The sequence below is a fragment of the Temnothorax nylanderi genome, unplaced genomic scaffold (genome assembly GCF_030848795.1).
Source record: "Temnothorax nylanderi isolate EJ_2023f unplaced genomic scaffold, tnyl_v1.0 TNYL_tig0245_pilon, whole genome shotgun sequence".
NCBI classification, from domain to species: Eukaryota; Metazoa; Arthropoda; class Insecta; order Hymenoptera; family Formicidae; genus Temnothorax; species Temnothorax nylanderi.
In genome coordinates this window covers 104,414-120,273 of record NW_027249307.1, presented here as the reverse complement: position 1 = coordinate 120,273, position 15,860 = coordinate 104,414, and the positions used below count along the sequence as shown (strand labels likewise).

The 15,860-nt window shown below is 42.2% G+C and overlaps 1 long non-coding RNA gene across 1 annotated transcript in view; it reads left to right on the top strand.

Annotated features, from left to right (window-relative positions):
* The window catches only part of LOC139779843 (uncharacterized), an 86,813-nt gene that overhangs the window by 25,602 nt on the left and 45,351 nt on the right, over window positions 1–15,860 (top strand). The window lies entirely within an intron of this gene.

Sequence of the window (15,860 nt, the reverse complement as noted above, 5' to 3'; positions counted from 1 at the left end):
TTTTGATATTTAATAGCGTAGGGACAATTATAGTACAACTATACTATTTTTGATTTATATAGAGTATATAGACTAATGATTGTATGTATAGAATACTTTGTAATTAATTGTAATTGCAAGCCGTTTTATCAGACACTGTAAATCTAAGTGTGTTATTTCTACACGCATATACGTTTAAAAATGACACATTTGACTGAAGCTCGTTTTACATGTTTTGTTGCGTGTTAAATCAGCACGTTTAATCATATTAATGTGTTCAACTGTGTTAAGTGGCATTATTCAAAACGACAAGAAATGTGTAAGAAGAGCTTTAGTTAAAATAACACACTTGGATTTGCAGTGAATTAGCCGCATAGAAAAAGAATTTTTCATTATTTCATAAAATTATACATTTCTTTTTTAAATGAAAGAAAGTTACGCACGTTGCACGTAACTTTCTTCAACTTTTTAATACGCCATGAATGTCTGTACTCGATGCATTAAATTATGCGTTTTACTCGTTGATATTGTTTACGATAAAATTATCGTTGCATCTTTAATCGATTATACGCGTATATATCAATGCTGCGAGATTTATATCAATATTACTCGTATGACGAACTCCCTCCGTGAATGTATCTCTGATTTAAGGTCGATTTAGACATAACCGTGCCGTGCCCGAACCGTTTACGGACAGAAAGATTTAGACTCGTTTCACATGTAGGTATCCGGCACCGGACTACCGATGCCAGGTATCCGATCGATTTTCTTTGTTTTCACAAATCGGTTATCGGACAAACGTGTAAATGCTCCCATATTAATCCATACACTTCGTGATCGGATACCCGGCGTCAGTAGTCCAGTATCGGATACGTGTGAAACGGGTCGAATTTCATCCGTTGCATTTTCGAATATCTTCTTAACTAGTGGCCGGATCGCCACTAGTTAGTGGTAAAGTTGCAGGCGTTTTGATGAGAGTTTTAAGAAGATATTCGATTTCGAAGGTCTGTCGTGAATGTCATTTGTGTTTTGATGATAATTTTTTAAAACAATTCTAAGGTTTTGCAATTTTTTACTTATCAGGAACTCTAGAACTTTTCGAAAGGAATCAAATAAGCTACTTAGAACTATTCTGACTTTAAATTAAACTTTTCTATTTTTTTTTGTTTTTTGAAAAAAATTTTTTAAATTTTTCTTTTATCAGGAACTCTAGTACTCGTCAAAATGCTTCAGATGAGCTATTCAGAACTATTCGGTCTTAAAGTTGGGTGTGAAGTTAGCATTCCATTTTTTAAATGCCTTTTTCAAAGTGTTAATCGCCGGAACTCTTTTTATAAACATAAAAATACTCTTATACTCTTCGAAAAGAAACTGGAACTCTAATCAGAACTAAAAAATTTTAAAGTAGGAGTGCGAACTTCACACACCCAGTGAGTACATAGCAGAGTTACTTATTTCTGCATTTGTCTTGCATTTTACGATTTTTATTTCAGATATTTTTAGACTTGAATTTTGTTTTCGCATTTCTCATTTATATGTATAAATATTTTTCATACATGTTAAATTTTTCCGTTAGTTGATATATTTGTCCAAATTTCTGTGATTTTACTTGTCTCTTTGTATATAGTGTGGAAAAGAAATTTGAATTAATTTAATTTGAAGTTGTTTCAAACTCTTACGAAGTGTTTCAATATGGATATGTCAGTTTTTATATTTATAAATTTTAGTCCCTTATGCATATTTGTATGCAATTTTTGGACATACGAAACTAAATTAATCCCAATAATTATTTTTAAAAAAAATTGTAAGGCATATATTTCAATATATGTTAAAAGGTTGTGACAAAAAGACGAATAAGTTGTCCAATTTTATTTAACATGTACTTTAATATCAAAATCTAACGTTGAAGTTTTCGGACGCGCTGATAAAAAAAGAAACAGAAACAGAGATTATATTTAAAAGACCATATTTCCGAACACACAAATTGTTCGATCTTGCTCTTTCGCTTTCTCTCTCTCAATTTCTCTCTTTATCTATTTATTTATTTATCTATGTACTATTTAAATCTTGCGCATCCTGAACGGTTTAATCTTGCTAATATCTATGCTTTATTCACTAATATATTCAAAGTTATATGACACAAGCATAAAAATTACGATTTGGGGGGAAAAATGTATACGATATTTTAAGTCCGCATCTTCTTGAAATATAGTGCGCCACGTAGTAACGCGTTCGTCGCTTTTTCTGCAGATGGCGAACGCTAAGATAGCAAAATTAATAAAAATAATTTTTGTGAGCGTATCATTTTTAATTCATTAATATGTATCACATGCTAGGAAAATACATATACACTCCACTATCAATTGTATATTTGTTTAAATTAGAGAAAATGCCGATAGGATTATAAACCAAACCTAATTAATTTTAAAATAATTGGCGATATTGACAATCACCTTAATGTCAAGTTAAATGATAAATCAGTATATCTAAAAGTCGATAGACTTAGTCAAACATCATGCATGTAAGTTCTTTTTGATAGAAAAAGAATCAGAGGCGTCTACTACGACATATATGGTTCGCTAATATCCAAGTACATATATATATATATATATGTACTAAATATATATGTACTTGATGTCAAATTCCTTATAACACCAAGAATTACAACATTTAATAGTTCATAGAATTTAAATGTACGGAAATGTACAAAAATATGAAATGTAAAAATGTAATATCAATTTTGCATATTAAGTTGACTTGAAATAAATTTAACTGTAAACTGTAAAATAAATTACATGCAATAGACTACAGAGTAATACAAAATAAGAGATTATTTTAAAATAATAATTTGGTCGGTTTTTTTTGCAATATTATAGTACATATGTATATATATAATTTTGATATATATATATAAGAGATGGTATTTATTACTTCGACACATGGTGTTATCCTAATATGTTCTCTTATCTGATCCAATGCTGAGATGATTATATTGCTCGAGATCATGTATCTTTCCGACAGGGAAGGAAATGATTTTTCAGATCCTTTTTCAATTACTGTCTGTAAAATAAAATAAAACACTAAATTTACGTTGTCCTACTTCACCGAATATTCATTATTTAAATAACTTTCGTGCGGTTGAGGAATATTATTATTTTTGCATTCAACTCTGAGAAATGTATTCGAAATACAAGAATATTGTTACAGATACTACGCATTGATGTACATTCTGCGTGAATGTATTGAGCTTTAAAACTGCGATTAATCAAATTAGACATACCCATAAGCAACGTGGTTTTCTTTTGTCTCTACACAGAGGACGGACCAAATCATAAGAGAAAGTTGTCTTCGAATACTTTTCTCTTGCTTCTTTTTCCACTTTTTTGTTTTCTACATAAGCAAAGAGAACTTATTCAAAGTCCTAATACTTATGTATGAAGTTTTTTTTTTAAATTAAATAGGTACTTTATTTACCCCCAAGGGGTCTTAAAGGGCGTTTTAAAGGGACGTACCCAACCCTGTACAATCCTATCTTTCAATATTCGCCTAAGTCCTATTCCGTACAAACATTGGCGTTTTACAGGGACGTACCCAACCCTTTACAATTATATGTATTCTTGTGCCCGACCTGGCCGTATGCGACCTTTCACACTCTACGATCTTTCACTTTCACCTTCCTCACGTTTCTCCTTTTATCTCCTTACATCCAGCTTCCACATCCTTACCTTCATTTCCTCCGATTCTCACGCTCGTACATTCCCTTACTCCACCAAATTCTCCTTTCTGCTCCATTTCCTCCTTACCAAGGGCGTCCACAGGATTTTTTCCAGGGGGAGGCATGATTCAAAATGTTACTTCTAGATTTAGAATACTTATAATTTATTTCATTTCTTAACTTTTTTTACATATGACTTCAATCATTTTTATTTTTTCAATTTTGATCAAACAAAAAAACTAATCTTCTATCATCTTGACCAAATTTGTCTATCACTTGGGTGATAAAGCTTTCTTCGTTATTTTTAATCCTTTGCCTATCGACGCTTAACATACAAAGACCACTGAGTCTTGATTCAGACATTGTTGAGCGCAACCATGTCTTAACACGCCGTAAGGTACTAAATGATCTCTCTATTGTTGCTGACGTAACAGGCAACGATAGCGATTTTAAAAGCACAGCTTGAATTGCAGGCACAAGTTTGGCAGCAGTAAGCATATCGTCCAGAGTAGATATTTCAGAGTCATTTATTATTTTATGCCATACAAGACCTTTTTTTTTTTTTTGCTTCCGTGGGAAGAGGAAAAAATGCCTCGCGCATTCCTGACCCCGGCTGTCAGGATATGTGGGGCTTGCACCCACTAAAAAACCTCTCCCTAAACAAAGCACGCTAGACCACAGTTACACGACACGGGACAGCCAGAGGTATTTCATCACGTCATGCAACAGTCTTCTTGCCAAAGCAACAGAAACACATAATCCAAACAGGGACACACGGTAGGTCTGCGTAAGGGACGTTTCGATCCCGGGGCAAACCCATCCCTAGTCAAAGTGGAGGAGACTAGTCTCCATCCTTTGACCGCCTCGAGGACTCTCGTGGCATGGCCGCGGGCAGTCATGACACCGATGAGTCTTCTCATTGGCTGCGGAATGCCATACAAGACCTTTATTAAGTAAGTCACCACTCTCATCAATCTCTAATAACAACTGCTTGCTCTGCTTACGGGTCATGGTTTTGAAAGTGGAAGGATACAATCGGAAAAGATTGAAAATACTTGAATTTTCTTCAGAAAATCTAATACTTAACGAACTTATAAGCGAATCTATATACGGTAAAAACAGACTTAGTTTATAGTATTCTTTGGGATCTTCTATGGAATAGTTCGCTCTTTTAGTTTGTCTTGAGACAATCCATGGTATTTAAATGTCAACACCAATCGAGCGGCTGATCTTTTCGCATTCTATAAAAATACTGTTTAATTTATTCCGTTCTTCATGAAGTATAGAGATTAAACGTTTTATATGATTTTGACATTCAAGCAAATTTATTTGTTTATTTTGTAGTAATACAGAAATAGGTCCTAATATTTCGGAATATTTTGATATTATAAATAGACATAATAGAAATATTGGACTAGTTGCAACATAATATAAACAATTAGCTTTTCGCTTTCCACTAGTGGACCCTTCAGAAATTTCAAGCAATTTTTCCAATATTGTTCCGAAATGTTTTTTAAATAAGCCAATAGATTTGTGCTTCTCGGACCAGCGTGTTTCGCAAAGCATAGGAACCAGTTGTCTTCGAATATTACTTTCCCTAAAAAATTTTATTATTTCTTTTATTGTATCTATAGTATTCCTAACTTCGCCTAATTTATTTAAATCATGGACAACCAAGTTCAATCTGTGTGACGAGCACATTACAAAAAATTGCCAATGACAAACAACGCCTGTTTTCGAGGATACACATCATTTCGACAGAAGCCAAGTCAGGCTCGGCGTTATTCCTTGTTTCTGATTGCCTGCATTTACGTGTCAATCAATTACTATGGAACAACTACCATTTTACTTCATACATAAGTAGACTTCGCAGTAACAACAGTAGCTCAGCAGTTTTCTCAGCAAAGAATCTTTTTCCGCTACGCTTTCGTTGATTGTGAGACAGAATCTGCGTGGTTCGTACGTTTGATCACACAGACCTTCCGATTGACAAAATAAAACTAATAAATGTCTTGTCAGAAATAATATATAGCAGAAGTCCAAATTTCAAAAGACAATCAGTTTCAGTATCATTAATTTGTACAACATTTCTTAAGTTGTACTTAATATTATCAATTTTGACTGAAGCGAAAATATTCGCTTCTTCAGAGAAAGCAACCCTAGAAGTGTTCATTATAGAAAGTAATTTTATTTCTTTTATATCGTGTATCTTGCCTATAAAGTGTCCATATTCTATAGCACTAGGTAATCCTTTTTTGCTTAAAATTCTATAACAAAACTTCAGTTGTTGCTTAATACATAATGTTAAAAGTAAATTAATACGAGAGGTAACAATTTTAGCTGTAGATTTTAGTTGTTTATGAAATCCTTCATATCGCATAACCCAGATATGTCGCACTGGACCCACTTTTTTCATAATTGTAGGGTAATGAACAAGTAAATGAAATTTAGGTTTTAAAGTTTGTTCAAATAAACTGCAGTAAAGTCGATGATGCTCTTTAATTAGATATTTGAGATAAGATATCGAAGAATTAGAAATTGTTTTAGAAAGAAGTATATCTAACATCTTATGTAAAAGGATATAAAAATTCCACACCGTTTCAGACGAAGGAACTAAATCGCCAACCAAAATACCAAAATAAATAATCAGAGCTAACATTTCGGATGCAGACATTATTAGACATTTTTTCTTTAAATGTGCTAAAATAATAGAAGGTACTGGATTACCTGTATCTATATCTAGAAACTTAAAATATTTAATTCTCTCGTTCAATTGTTCAAGTGAAAAATATTTCTTTTTAATAAGGTAATTTATTATTTCCGCCGATATCATATCGTAGAACTCCTTCCAAGACATCGTGCATCAAATCACAAGACAAGTTACTCGTAACATGAAAATTAGACAATTCGTGCCAAATACATGCTTCTTTAATTCCAAATGAAAGAGACAAGCAATCATCGTTATAATTTTCAATGTTACGTAAATCTTCTTCATTTTCCACTACTTGATATTTTGTTTCATTTTTGTGAGTTTTACAAAATCGACAAAAATAATTAGACTGAAAGCTTTCATCAAAACCTAAAATAGAATTTAAACCCAAGTTATCTCCTAGAATTAATAATAACGTGAAGTATACACGGATCTTTTCTCCTGAAGATGTTTGTATTTCGATGCCTTCAGTTTCTAAATATTTCAGTTCTTGAATGATTTTGTTAAATATGCTTTTATTACCATATTGCGTTCGATCAGCAGAAAAATTAAGTTGCGCTAAAAATATATTTTCTAGTAAAGAAGCATACTTAACGGGTATAGAAGCCAGGGAAATATACACTGCACCCACTTTATATATTCCAGATTTCGAACCTAAAGGATTATTAGGTTCGAAATCATCATAGAAAAAATATAGTGGAAATACTATTTTATTTTTACATTTAAGTTTTATTTGTCTCCACAAGGTTCCTTGTAAAATGCTAGTACGTACATTCTCGTCACATAGAGATTCTTCTTCTCTCATATATGAAATAATATCGTGAAATACATTTGGCTATTGTAAAAATTGTTTCAAAATCTCACGTAACTGTATTATTTGTCCTTCACAATTTTCAATAATCATATTTGCTTCAAAAGAATTATTCGTTTTTGCAAGAACTGACCTTTCTCCTATAAAGAAAGAACTTGGTTTAATGTAACACTTACTGTTTTCCAGAAATTTTAACCTCTTATGTTCAGTTTTTAACTTTTCAAATATATTTTCGATATCTTTAAAAACAGTAGATATTTTATTCAAGGTATCTTTAACTAAATTTTGCTTTTTTAACATATATTCTGTATAGACAAACACAATTTGAAATAGTTCTTTTGTATCCTCCATTATACATTGAATAATATTTCGAGGCAAAGAAGAATTACTATACATTTTCGCCATAAAACGTACAATAGCATTCTGAACCATTTGCAAAATATCAAGTGCTTCATCGTCAGAAGATTTAGAAACATTAGGGTTATTAGACGTATCAGTAGAAGAATTTGGAGTAATCTGATGGTTGGAAATATTGCGAACATTAAACACTTCAACTTGTTTTTCTCCCGACTGCTGCCAACCTTCGGTTGGCGAAGACGAGGGAGTATGCGTTTCACTGGGGCCGAACCTTTGTTACCTTAGTTCTCGATAACTACAACATACTATGATATGTGCTTCCGTATATAAGTTTCTTATTGATCAAGCAAGGTTTATAGCTTATAATTATCATTAATCGTTGTGTTAAATAAAAAGCGAAAAAACGATATATTACATTTATACGTTCTCTTATTGGCTATCGACTGAGTTACAGAGGAAATTGATTAACCAATGACATGCATCCGCATGGGGAATTTTAGTGATTTCCAGTTACCTCTATTGAGCTCCGGCAGAACGTACAGCTGTTCTGTTCATTGCTGCACGCTCATTGGATATCGCTCGTCGTGCACGATGTTATCGCGCGCGCTGGTCTGCTCTATTGCTCACATGTCATATTTGGCCGGTAGTTAGAGGTTAAGTTTGTTTATACAGGTTTAATCTTTACAAAATTAAATAAAAATATAATAAATAGTGTGATAAACAGTAATACACTGCCTAATACAAGTTTGTTTATCGAATCATTTCTTTGGAAATACCATGTGGTATCAAGTATCTTATATGTGTGTATACATACAGAGTGTCAAGTAATAAGCGGATCACTGCTCGTGATGCCCGTGATGGGCAGTTAAAGCGGGTAAAACTGAATCGAAAAGTCTTTTACTGTTTTGTAAGTATTTCAATAATTAATAAGAAAATAATTAATAAAGATACGCGAATCAAGATGCGTTTGTGCGATTCGACGAGAAGGAGCAGCCCAATGTTTACGTTGCTAGGCCGCGGCGAGATATTGGGAGAAACGCTATGTTTATAACAAAAATTATTAACTATACATGAGTGACACTCATTGTCGTTATTGTTTATAAAGCACTCCTCTCATAATATTTCGCTATGCACATAGTAACGTAAACGTTGGGCTGCTCCTTCTCGTCAAATCGTGTGGATGCACACTGATTAATTCTCTTATCTTTATTAATTAATTTCTCATTAATTATTGAGAAACTTACAGTACGATAAAGGACGTTTAATTTGATTCAGTTTAATTCGCTCTTTCTGTCCACGAGAAGTGGCCCGCTTATTACCTTTTTTTTCCCCGTAGGAAGAGGGGAAATGCCTCGCGCATTTAGCCGGGGGCCGGCCACCCGGGGTATGTGGGGCTTGCACCCACTAAAACCCCTCTCCCTGAAACACAGCACACTGGACACAATTGCGACACGCGGGAATACTAACGGGGCACAACATCACGCATCACAAAAACAGTCCCTGTGCAAAAAACGCCAGGATACACGTAACATTACTCAAGGGACACACGCAGGTCACATCGAGGGAGGGCTCTTCAACCCCCGAGAGAAATGACCCCTAGTCGAATGCCAAGCTCTCCCCATGCACGACACCATTGATGTGAACATCCAGGAAATCGCCGGGATTCGACCGCCTCAGAGAACCCTCATGATGATAACCGCGGGCAGTCATATCACTGAGGGCTCTCCTCATCAGCTGCGAGATCACTTATTCGAGAGGATCCGAGCCCCCCCCCCCACAAGTAACACGTACACAGGTCACACAGGACGTGTACGCACAAGACGAACAGGAACCCCCTATCCGGATGGGGGGTTCCACGCAACACTAGACACGAACCCAGTTTCTGGGTCCGTCTACACGAGCGATCCGATTTCGGATCTCCAACCCCAGCCGGTTTCCCGGCGGAAAAGGATTGCGCCCCTCCCCCAGATCCCACCCGAGGGCAGGACCCAGGAGAAGGGCGCAAGTAGACGCCAGATGGGGAGCACCACCGCCAGACCGCGGGAGCCCCCGGGGGAAACGACCAACCGCGCCCCGCAGCCACAACGAGGCTCATGGCAGCCATTGCGTGACAATGGCACCAGAGCCCCGCAAGCACAGCGGTGAGCGGCGGGCCCACGGCCGGTCGACCCCCGGAGGACCCCGCAGCCAACGGCGACAGACACCCCAATACCAAAAAACACCGACAAAGAGCGGGAAAGAAAACGCATACGCAAGAAACCGCCGCGCCCCGAAAGACCCCAGAGAGCGGCGAGCGACGACCACCACCGGGCAGCCACCCCCCCAGGGATCCGGGAACCTCGCCACGACGACGCACCGGACCCCAGGAGAGAAGCAGCCCGAGAGAGGCCCCCGCCCACCCCTCCCAAGGGCGCCAAGGACCCGCGGGAACGCACTCCACAAAAAATCAAAAAACAGAATCCATCATCGCAATGCGCAATCACATAACAGTTTTAGAATCAGTAAACCAAGTTCGCAAAACTAAGGAGGGAGATCATCTTCCCCAATTACGCCATTCGCCAGGTCCCGTTGTCTAATCCTTTCATCCTCCTCCTTGCGACGCAGAACTCTCTCTGCGAAAGTAGAGAAAGCCTTCCAGTTTTCTCGGGAACCACAAATCGATCCAACGACAATGGACAGGGTGAGGTTCTGTCCAACAGCATCCGTCAATTCCCCACGTTCTAAGGCCCAGAATGGACACACTGCGAGTGTGTGTTCTGAGGTATCCTCGGCTCCGTTACAGTACTTGCATACTGGACTCTCCTCCTTTCCGATCTTGTGTAGGAAGGACGTGAAACAGCCGTGTCCGGTTAGAAATTGCGTGATACGGAAAGTAAGAAATCCGGACCCTCGATCAAGCCAGCACTCCAGGTTTGGTAGAATCGCTTCTCAAGTTCGTCTTCCAGATAGATTGGGGCGTTCCAAATGGACGGCCCATTCTCTCCTAAGTGTCAGCCATTCGACTGAACGCTCTTCCGCCGGGGAGTCCGCAGTATAAATTCCGAGGTTCTTAAGCTCACGGAGGTGGCAATACACACGTTTCAGGTATGCAGCATATAGGTATACAGGTGGGATTCCCGCCAAAAGGGAGGCCGCCTCATAAGAAACAGTTCTATACGCTATCACAGTTCGTTGAGCCGCAAGTCGGATTGACCGCTGTAGAATCCGCTGCCCAGTTCCAGAGCTGGAGAGCTCGTCCGACCATATTGGTGCCGCATAGAGGATAATTGACATTATCACGCTATAGTAGAGACGGCGTTTACTTTTTATGGGGCCCCTCAGGTTAGGAAGGACGCCACACAGAGCCCTGCTGACCTTGTTGACCTTCTCAGCAATGTATTTAAAGTGTACATTAAACGCCCATTGCTTGTTAATGTAGACCCCCAAGTACTTCATGCAGTTCTTAATGTTGATTCTAACGCCTCTAAACTCAAAGGAGGAATTAGGGGGAGCACGGCCGAAAAACATGGCCTCGGACTTTTGCCAAGAAACACGAAGGCCAAGAAAATTGATATTAATTAGGAGCCTCTCCAGGCATTCCACGACTAAAGCGTAAACGTCATCAAACTCGTCTCCAACCACGACCAACAGGGTATCATCCGCGTAGCAAATAAGGTGGCATCCCTCGAAAAGTAGAGTCCTCATAACATAATCGTAGGCTAAGTTCCAAAGCAGAGGACCTAATACGGAACCTTGCGGAACCCCTCTGTTAACATGCCTAAAACAATATCCGTTGCGCGTTTTGAACTTAATCTTCCTTCCCGACAGGTAATCGTCGATAATCCTACGAATGTAAGCAGGGAAGTCCTTGATTCGAAGGGCTCTCCTTATACCCGGTAGTTTTAAAGAGTTAAACGCATTCTCAATATCCAGGGAGAAGGCGAGGACGGCTTTGCCATTCTCCCTGGCTTCCGTGACAATTCGCTTCAAAAGGTCAAGTGCATCGGTCGTTGAACGCATCTTGCGAAACCCGAACTGGTTCTCTGATAGATCAGAGGTGGGGTTCTCCTCCATGAAGTCATTGATTCTATCAGCTATTATACGTTCGAAGGTCTTACCGACCTCGTTGAGCAAGCAAATAGGTCGTGCCTTGGGAACTTCTCCAAGGGGGGGGGGTGTTTCCCCCTTGGGAATAAGGACCAACTCAGAAGTTTTCCAGGTGGGCGGAAAAATACCGTGTTTTAAATAAATGTTATAACATTGGGCAAGTCTCTGTTTCATTATTATAGACAGCCTTTTTAAAGTCGTGGCCTTAAAGCCATCGGGGCCCGGAGCTGTACCTAAATTCTTTTTTGCATCTATTGCCCTAACAACCTCGTGTACAGTGATTAAAGGCATATCCGTGCAATCACCCAGATCGACCGGTCTCAGGGGGTTGCCATGCGGGAACAACTTGTCCAACAGTTGGTCCAGGATGTTAGGTTCCAGTGTGATAGAGAGTCCCGGCGCAGATCTTCCTTAGCCTATTAAGGACAATCCTATAAGGGAGACCCCACGGGTCGTCATCTAAGGTCAATATTAACTCCTGCCATGATTGTGTTTTTGCTTTCCTAATTTCCAACTTAAATTTCCTATTAGCAAAGATAAAGACGGCACGCTTGTGAGCTACATCTTCGGGTGAATCTCTGTGACGACTTCTCGACCAAACTCTTCTCGCAGCGATAGTCCTCTTCCTGAGTCGGGCAATTTCCGAATTCCACCAATATGTAGATCTCTTACAGTCGCGAACGCGGGGAACTGCAGCCTTACACGCGTTAGAAATACATAGGTGAATCCATTTGTCTGGTTTAAAATCTATCAAGTATTCATCGTTATTAGGAGTGATTGCACAAGTCCACTCTATTGAAGCTTGGTAAATATCCGTGTCCATCCTGCGGAAATTCCATCTAGGAGCTCGTCTCGGTATGGTATTCACGGTCGGAGAATCGGAAATGGTGAAGGTTATGTATGCGTGGTCAGACAGAGATTCCATCTCGTCACGAACGGCCCAATTGCGAATTCTGCCCAAAAGACCAGGGGAAGCCCAAGTAAGGTTGTAACCGGACGGTACAATTTCGTGCCCGATTCACGCGGCTATGTGTCCTTTTAACGGTCGCCACTCGGTTTGACCTATGTTCACCGAGAAGGTATAGGTAAGTGTTTCCCCGTTATGTTCTATGAATGTGTCATCTAACTAATTATTCCCCTTTTTATTTTCAGGTTCCCGCCACGGATGGACGATCTCCAGCGTCGCCCCTCGGATCATCGACTCCAATCGCCGTCGTATCACCACGTGGAACGAAGATGGCGGACCACCGCCTCTTCCGGTAAGTATCGGTACGTCGGTCAACTAACTTCCAAATTTAAATAAATTTTTAGGTTCCCGCAACGGATGGCGCGTCTGTGCCGTCTCCCCAGTGATCACCGGTAGCGACCTTCGATCAGGATCAACGAACGGCCGAGATGTCTGACCATCACCCCGCATGGGTAAGTATACGTATGTTGGTCAATCAACTATGTTAATTAATCAAAATTTTCAGGTTTTCGCGACGGATGCCTCTTCAGGGTCGTTGCCCGATGGATCACAGATGATTTCCAGCGTCCAGGATCAACGCCCGATCAAGATGGCTGACCACCGTGCGCCTGAGGTATATATACGTAACTCGGTTAGCTAACTTTTTAACGACCGCACTTTTCCAGATTATTCGAACGAATGGCCGATCTCCATTCCCCAACGATGAATCACCGACGATTATCTCCGCTCAGGATCAACGATTCTCCAAGATGGCTGACATCCGCTTGATCAGGTATAAAGGAGATAATTAACTGACAATTCCTTTTGTATATTGCAAATAATCAATTTGTTTATTCGCAGGCTTCGGTTTACACACACTTGGATGTTCACAATATTTCTTTACACAAGATGGCGTCGCACATTCGCTAAACGCACGCAAGTCCTTCGTTTCGGTAACACAGTACCGGTCGTCTTTCGTATCGACGATAGTTAACGCGTTTCGCGGGCGTTCCCGATTGTTATGGATGTTGGCAACGATTGTTTAAACACTCGACTTATACTCGCGGGACTTAACGCGAACGCGGGTGAATATCTTAGAGAGAAGTTACCGTGCCGACGATCCTCGAGAGACTGCCTCGAGCATCGTCGCTCTCAGTGGCTCCCCACTTACGGCCGTTACCCCCACTCCGGCTTCACGGCCGCTTTCTCTTTCTGGAATGTTCGTCGCGGCGCAATAACAACTTTTTCTTCTGTGCGCCGAACGTTCCAGAAGTTATTGACGGAAAATTCCAACGGGAGTACCATGAGGTCGACCCCCACTTTCCGCTCCCGGGTAGCGGTTTTCCAACTCGCTCATTTTTTGCGATTTTTCGACGCCGACCCGTGCGCTCGCCCTATTCCGCGTCCCTGAACATGCATCCGGACCGACTTCCCGTGGAAGACGTCCGGGTATACCTCGCGTCGTCGGCCGTCGACGCCGACCCCCGGTGACGCATCTACGCCACCTTCCCAGTCGGAAACCGTGGTCTGTTCTCGGCGATGACGCTTGGTTTACGAGATCGCGGGCGGTCACGTAACCCCACCTTCGCGTGGTCGGACCTTGACGCCGACCCGATTTTCGGGTGTACCAGGTCCCGTGTGACGATCATCGGTCATTTTTTTCCGCAAATTACCTATGTCCGCCAACTTCGCATCCGGGCGTCCGATTGTGACGCCGACCGGCTGTGATCGTTCTTTCGGTCTCGCGGGTGAGCCATTTATCGCTCTCAGTCGCCTGAGACCCTCGGTTCCGTATTTAGCGAACGCGTTATCGGATTTGACCCGCGGTCGCTCATGACCCCTCCGTGGGTCGCTCCGGTGAGCCATTGGTGGCTCCGTCGACCGTGCGCGCGCCCGATCGCGATTTGTCGGACGCGCCGACCGATCGAAGATTGCGTGTGGCCTTTGCCTTGTCGCGCTTTACGCGTCGGTTCGCGCAACGAAAATAAAACTGGCGCTGTCTGCACTTAGGCCAAAAACTCAAAACAAAAGAACTTGAACCGACGAAAACTTATCCATCTAGTTGCGGGCTCGGAAGCTAAGGCTCGCCCGTCTTGTTATCTTACAAGCTAATTGCCCCCTTTTGGGCTTGCTGACAACTTACGCCTAATTACCCCCGCTGGGGTCGTTCTCCCCGACATCGCGCTCGGGGTCCTCCCCGCTCGTGGGGCTCGCGAAGCTGCCGGACGCTGCTGGGCTCCGCTCCTCCTCGCTCGTCTCCAGCGCCAGATCCTCCGCCAATTGATCCAGCGCGCTGTTTATTGCCGCGAGACCCCTTGGCGGTTCCGCCCCGGTCACGGCCTCGCTCGCGAGTAGGCCCGTGGGTGTCGACCCACCGTCGGCCCCTTCGGATCCCGCCGTCAACACGAGATCCGGCATGTCGCGGTTCACGGGGAAATCCGGCGTCCCCGTTGCTACTGCTGCCTCCAACCCTCGTACCGGCGATGTCGCCCGACATATGGTACGGATCGCCTTGTCAGTCAGTCGCCGCAGGATCACCCGCGGTGACCCTTCGCGTACGCGTCGCGACACTAATGCGCACGGTCGCATACTCCCCGTCGACTTCGTGCTAGGAGTTCCGTCTCGCTCGGAGTCCCTTTCTCCTTCGTGTCGCGGCGCCTGTCCTTTGCCCTTTTGGACTCGTCGTTGCTGCTCCTTGCGCCGTCTCTCCCTGCGCTGCCGGTCGCGGCGCCTTTCACGTCTCGTCACCTCGTCATCGTCCTGCAGCAATCGTATCTTGTCCTGTGCGGTCTGCGCCGCCCTGCGCTGGTAGACCGCCAGGAGAGCCTGATTCTTCTTGGATGCGCTCTTTCGATCCTTTTCGACCGTCGCCTTGTGAGCCGTTATCTGGGCTGGCTCTGGCTCGCCCCCGTCAAGGTGCCTCGCCCTGAGGCAGTTCAACCCCGCGCTCACCACCTTGGTCGCCGCGCTTGTTGGCCCTCCTTCGTCCAACGCCCCCGATTGCGGCGCCTGGCTCGTCGTCGGTCGTTGGTAGTCCGGCGTCAGCGGTTTTTCCCGACTGCTGGGCTTGCTCCGCATTCGGTCGCTGCTCTCGTCCCGGAGAAGCATCACTGTTTCCGGCTCCTCCCCTTGCCGTTCCGGCGGACGATTGTCTCGGGCGATCAGGTCTCCGTTGTGCTCCTCGATACGCCATGCCGGCGCTGGTCCACGCTCCGGCTCTCCCTCAAGCACGGACGTCACGACGTCCGTCCGATCG